The sequence below is a fragment of the Eptatretus burgeri genome, chromosome 8, assembly GCF_056783735.1.
Source record: "Eptatretus burgeri isolate ZD-2024b chromosome 8, Ebu_testis_v1, whole genome shotgun sequence".
Lineage (NCBI taxonomy): Eukaryota > Metazoa > Chordata > Myxini > Myxiniformes > Myxinidae > Eptatretus > Eptatretus burgeri.
In genome coordinates, this window is record NC_140968.1 from 16794686 (window position 1) to 16801395 (window position 6710).

General features: G+C 40.2%; 2 protein-coding genes across 6 annotated transcripts in view; one reads left to right on the forward strand and one right to left on the reverse strand.

Moving 5' to 3' along the window:
- Window positions 1-6710, forward strand: part of LOC147021199 (uncharacterized) — a 476008-nt gene that overhangs the window by 389097 nt on the left and 80201 nt on the right. The gene's annotated exons all lie outside the window — the stretch shown is intronic.
- Window positions 1-6710, reverse strand: part of LOC147021201 (uncharacterized) — a 183451-nt gene that overhangs the window by 120302 nt on the left and 56439 nt on the right. The gene's annotated exons all lie outside the window — the stretch shown is intronic.

Genomic DNA, 6710 nt, shown 5'->3' on the forward strand with positions numbered 1-6710 from the left:
ATCCACATTAAAATCAAGTTTACCTCCCTGTCTGTGCGAGCCATGACATTCGCTGCCATTGACCATTGCCACTCCTATGCCATGGTGAGTCGACAGGGTAGGATTTGTAGGAGTCCTGAAAGTACAGTGTCATTAGGTATTCCATGTTTGAATTGCTTTAGTTTGAAAATAGATGAAAAAAAAGTTTGCAAAGCATACCACCAAATTGAGATGTATTTCGTTGGCAAGCATGTTGCATAAAGCTGAATTCCTTAACACTTCCAAAGGCCACACCGTTTGAACAATTGGAAACAAAAAAAAGTTGTGCACTTTTTTTGATAAATCATTTTTCGGAAAAAATTTTGCTTCAATAAATAAATAATAAAAAAATTGTCTCCATGTACACACCTATATCTCGTTAGCCCCTCTTCATAAACAACATTGCTGAGGAAGCGGGGCTTCTTCTTTGTTTCCTCGTCCAGGGCAAGAATGCGGAGGCTGCTGGATCTGCCAACGTTTTGATAAATTATTAGTTTTAACTAGTACGTGCCCTTCAAAAAAAAAAAGAATGAATAAATATTCCAACCTCGAGCAAGAAACAACAACCACACAGGCCGTTTCTTCGCTCTTGCGTGCCCGCATGTGCATGGCCCGGAAGTTCGCATATCACAGTTACGATTATTTGCAATTTAGTTGTAATGGCCAATTATTCAATTAGCGCCAATGTATTTTACCTTTTCGCAATGTCGTTGCAAGGGAAAACAACAAGAGAAGAGAAGAGAGAGAAAAAATTACTTCCTGGTTCAGAGCATACCAGCAGTCTAATGTATGCACCGTCTAATATGAAAACGATCATAACTTGGGGCATTGTGTTTATCTATAAATGCGTAGAAGAAATCGATAAATTATTAGAATACATGAAGTCATCACTCTCCGGAAGCCCTATGTTGTAACCCATAATGGGGAACATGGCTGAGCTTCCCATCCCCCATCGGCCACACCCACGCCCACGCAATAACGTGTCTTGTCATTGGTTTGGTAAATAAATGGCCATAACTTGGGAAGCACTTGTCCGATTAATATCAAACTTTAAAAAGGCACATGCTCAGGTCCCCAGCAATATATCTCGCAAGTTTCAATTAGATCGGACCAGTGGTTGTTGAGAAACAGCGGTCATACACACACACACACACACACACACACACACACACACACACACAGATATTGCTGGAATTATAGATAGATGGCCAATTATTCAATTAGCACCAACGTATTTTGCCTTTTTGAAAGGAAAAAGACAAAGAGAAGAGAAGAGAAAAAACCCGTAATGGCGAATGCGGCTGAGGTTCTCTTCCCCATCGGCCACGCCAACGCAGCAACGTGTCCTCTCATTGGTTGGTAAATAAATGGCCACAGAAAGGTGTCCTGTCATTGGATGGTACATAAATGGCCATAAGTTGGGAAGCTCTTGTCCGATTAACATCAAACCTTGAAAAGGCACATAATCAGGTCCACGGCAATGTAGTTGGCAAGTTTCAATTAGATTCGACCAGTGATTGTCGAGAAACAGCGGTCTGAGACACACACACACACGTTACTGGAATTATAGATAGATGAAACAACTCATCAATTATTAAAACTTCGCAACATAATTGAAACAAATTGGTCTCTTCTGATGTCTTCAATGCAGAATTCATTTTGTGCACCTCCATGAGGATAGTATCTCCTGGGCCAAAGTTGTAACAGTCTTTGGTTGTTGCTTCAGGCAACGTGTTCTTCACTGAAAATGAAATGCTCTCAATATGTGTCAGTGCAACACAAAATGTACATAATGCATCATCCACTTGTTGAATATTAACCTCCTTTATCGTTAAAGGAGGTGAGTGAGGTGCCCTCATCGGGTTTTTCATTAAGATTTTGTGGTGAGAGTCCTGTTATCCTCTTTAGAGTGGCTCTCATTAACAATAGGACGAGTGGTATGGCCTCCGGTCTGGAGGAGGTAAGGCCTCCGAACGACCAGTCTGTTCACAAATTTTCCCAAATTATTTTCCAGCACCCCATCCTGTCCCTCATTTATAATATTTGTAATGCCATGAAATCCTTCATCAAAACTTTACAACCGTAATTGCATACAAGCACAAATTTGTATCCACTACGTCTCGGCATTTGTTTTCAACAAACTTGCACATTGTGCCTTTTATCGTGCGACTCACTCCATGACCAAACAGGCATACCATGCTGACAATGCATGTGGTGCTTCCACATGTCCATTATGATAAATCCATAGTTGGGATTGAATGTTAGATATACATCCCGAGTTTACCCACTAATTCTTCACCGTTTATGAATGACTATCTGAATGGCTGTTACATCCTCCAAGGCTGAGCCACTCTCAGGAGCCGTTAAAACACCTTGCATGATCACTGGACATCGCCCCGTCTCAGCTGCGAGTTTTGACGCATTATCTGCTTTCACATTTCCTCCTGCAAAACCACCTGCTCTCCGCATATGCACCTCACACCTAATCACTGCTATCGTGGATGGTAACAGAATAGCTTCTGAACAATTTACTATTTGTTCTTAATTTTGCTTCCTGAAAAAGTCAAAAAAACCTCCCTCATGCCAAAGTATTCCAAAATCATGAAAAATCTCAAAGACATATTTGAGAATATCTATAAATATTCACTTATTGGAAAAATTATCACATTGTCTCATTGAAAAAACAACGCAGCGTACGTCACAACGTCCATGCAGTTGAGTTCTTCACCATTCTCATTTATCAGTGATGGAGAAACCATGTCGAATGGTGGACATCGCTGGATCGGAACACTCGATGAGGTCAACAATACTAATTCCTATATTATAGCTCTCAAAGTGGAGAGATGTTGTGTTTCCACTTTCAATCTTCTCTGAAACCGAATGTGGGACTTGGAAAGCCAATGGATTTCCCATAAACGATTGTTGAAGTTAGTCAGACCATGCGTGGGGCTATAATAACCATCCGTGAGCATGGCAGAAATCCTCTCACCACCAGGTCCAATCTTACACTTATCAGAAGCTGCCAGCCACATCTTATTCTCCCAATACGATTGTGTTTACGCAGATTGCGCACACCTCCCATCTCATGTGAATAATGAGAAAGGGTGTGAAAGTCAAAATGCTGATATGATTTCCTAAATGTCACATGCTTCCTTTCAAAAACATCGCAATGATCATTGCGTGTGCAAGCACACGCGCACACACACGCATGCATGCAAGCATACACGCACACACACACACACACACACACACACACACACACACACACACACACACACACACACACACACACACACACACACACACACCTGACATTCTGTCTGAATGCAAACATGTTCAGTTATGTTTACAGTTCTTAAGTCTTGAACAATTTAATTGTTATTCCCTTGTGATGCCAGCGATAGCTTGCCCACGAGTTGGCAAGTCAAGCACGTCAGAAAAGTTGATCACGGCACTCAACAAATTCCATTTAATTAATAACAAGTCTGAAGACAACAATGGTTCACGAGCGATATTTGACGATGTATATTGTTTCAGATGTCAAGGATGAGACAATGTGATAATTTTTGCCAAGTTATGAAAATGATCAACATGATGTGGTACGGGTGACAGGTTATTTGCTGCAAAATGTAGAAAACCCAGTTTCGTTCAACAACTTTCAAAATTTGACCTTTGCATCACCTTTAAAGGTCACAAAACAATGTTGTGGACATTAAAATAAGGAAACAGGATACGTGCTATAGCTTACTGGAGTTGGTTCGTCGAAGAAGGTCGAAAACCCGGTTCGATTCCCACAACTTTGAAAATTTGACCTTTGTGGCCTTTAAAGGTCAAAGGTCAAGGATTATGACCTTTGGTGCAAAACTTCCTCTGGAACATTCCAGGAACAATATGACATCATATAGGCTGTATGGCATTTTGTACTCCTCGGATTATCCATACTTTGATAAAATCAGCGTAAAAACAAACTTGAAGGGGGCGCCACGGGCAAGGTGTTCGAGATAGAGCAAAATGGTTTCAAGACTTTAGGTGGGGAATGACCTCCAGATTATGCATAAAAAATATTGTCATCCAAGCTCTAACAGTTTGGGCGGTCGAATGATTTTTATGTCAAAATTCGCAATTTTCTAACTTTTTGACCTTGTGACCTTGACCTTGGGACGAAAATGAAAAATCAGACAATGACAAGTTATCGATAATTCATTTTGCTATTCAAATACCGAAGAACCCATTCCATGCAGTCAATTCCAAAAGAGAAGATAGATTTTAAAAACGACTACTCCCTAAAAATGGCAATTTGTGGGGCGTGGCTCCGCCCACAATGGGCGTAGCATGCCCTCATCGAGGAAAACACAACTAGACATTAATATCAAACACATAATCAAGTTTCATCAAGATCGAATCAAAGTCCACGGACTTATGCCCTGGAAAGACAGACACATAGACAAGCCGGTAGGCGGACATGGGTAGTCGACTACCCAATAGAACCTGACGCGATGGGCCTGTTCGATAGGGAATGACCTGAGGATTAAGCACAAGAAAATTCATGATTCCAGCTTCAAGGGTTAATGCTGCAGATTGTTTTTTCGTTAATATACCCCCACATTGTGGTTTTTCGGCCGTTGATAGGCAACAGAGGGGTCCATAGCATCGGTTCTTTCTCACCCATAACTAGGACGTACCATACTAGTTTAATGTATATCTGACTCATAGTCTCTAAGATATAACGAACTCCGTTTTTTTTTGTTTTTTTTCGACCAGGGTTCATTCAAAATCAATCTTTTCCAACAGTTTTCATAGGATCCGGCTGGAAATCTATGACAATATGGCTGAATGTACTGCCCACAGTCGCTCATGGCCCGATTTTTGATTTTCGAAAAAACAAATTTTTTATGATTTTTTAAAAATTTCAAAGTCCCGTTGCTCGGCAACGGTGGTGTCCAGAGCAACGGTTCTAATTTGCACACGAGGTTATGGTATGAACCAACCAAACAAGTTTCATCAAAATCGCTATTTTAAATACTGATAATAAGGGTAGAACAAATCTCAACAAAAAAATTTTTATAAATTTTTTTTTGACGAGATCAACTACCCAACAGACAAGACAGTCGGCGACATGGGTGGTCGCGATATAATTGCATATTAGTCATAGTTTTTGACGGATCGGGCTGAAATTTTTTGAAAAAGAGGTTCATTATAGTGCGCATAAAAGCACGGAAGCCGATTTGTTATTTTCGAAAAAAAAATATTAAAAAATATTTTTCGGATTTTTTCAAAAAATTCAAAGTCCCGTTGCTTGGCAATGGTGGCGTCCATAGCAGGTGCTCAAAAGCGTACAACTAGATCCTGGTATGAATATACCAGTCAAGTTCAATCAAAATCGGTTTGCTCCTCTGGCCTCCAGAGCTGTCCATTACATACAAACAGACAGACAGATATACAGACAGATGGAAAACCTGAGAATCACGAAAGTCTAGCAACCACCCAACAGACAGACACAGAGACATCACGAATACAGTGGTCACTGGCTGGCGCTCGTGAACAAATATATTAAATATTCCAAATTAACCTTGAAGCTGCTATCCACATTGATGAATCACCCTGCTTGTGAAACACCGGGACGACAATGCATTCACGTCCGTCCTAACGTCCATCCGAGGGACAGCACACACTCTGATGTTAAATACTGCGATCTCAAAAATTGAGGATCTCGCTTCGTGCTCAAAGAGGATAATATCAAAGGCATTTTATAACGAGTATTCAAATGCTGATCGAAACAAACCATTTGTTGATGATGTCCCAAAGGTAATTATATCATTTTTTTAGTTACAAGAACGAGCATTTAAATACCTTCCACTTCCAACATCCTGTTATGACACCATATTCAGCCCTGATTGGTAACACAACACAGATCGATGGATGAATGGGAAGGGTCCTTCTTCGTTGGTGCAGACGAGGTTAACGAGGTTAACGAGGTTAATCTTCTTCCACTTAATTCACCGTCGGTTCGTTTCTGATTTATTTTATCGAGGATTTTCGATCACCTGACGTCATATTTGCATAACGAATTTGTCATTGGTCATCGACACGATACAGTACACAATACAGTGCAGTATACTCTATACGACGTCATATTTGCTGAGCCTTCGACCATTATAAAGTGATAAATAATTTTCATGTCGTTTTTTCAAAGTACAGTTTCATACCTTTTGCACAGAAGAGCTGCAGGACTATCCCAAAACACCTTGCACACTATATTGGCAACATTTACTTGCCTGACAATGACAGCATCAATTACTCTCCAATCCATCTCAACAGAAGATTTTTCTCTCATTTGCCCCACCTGCCAACCAACATGGCAGTCAAACAAAGACATCCGGATATTTTAACTAATAGTTGTGTGTGCATTATGTAGACATTTAAAATTTCATTTCAACAATTTTATCAGCCGTTAAATCAGTGTGACAGCATCTTCATCAATCTTTGCATTACCATGGTGACCACATGACATTTAACTCAAAGCTCACTTGCAAATTATGAAATGCAATGTGGGGTTAAAATTTTTTTTTTTTAAATGACATTCTTTACAGATTAAAAGAAAAATCCTCAAAGACTTTAAAGCTCCCTCACAACCGCTTGTACACGGTTGGAATCCAGAATGGAGGGTAAATTCTGCCTTCAAGCTGTTTCCT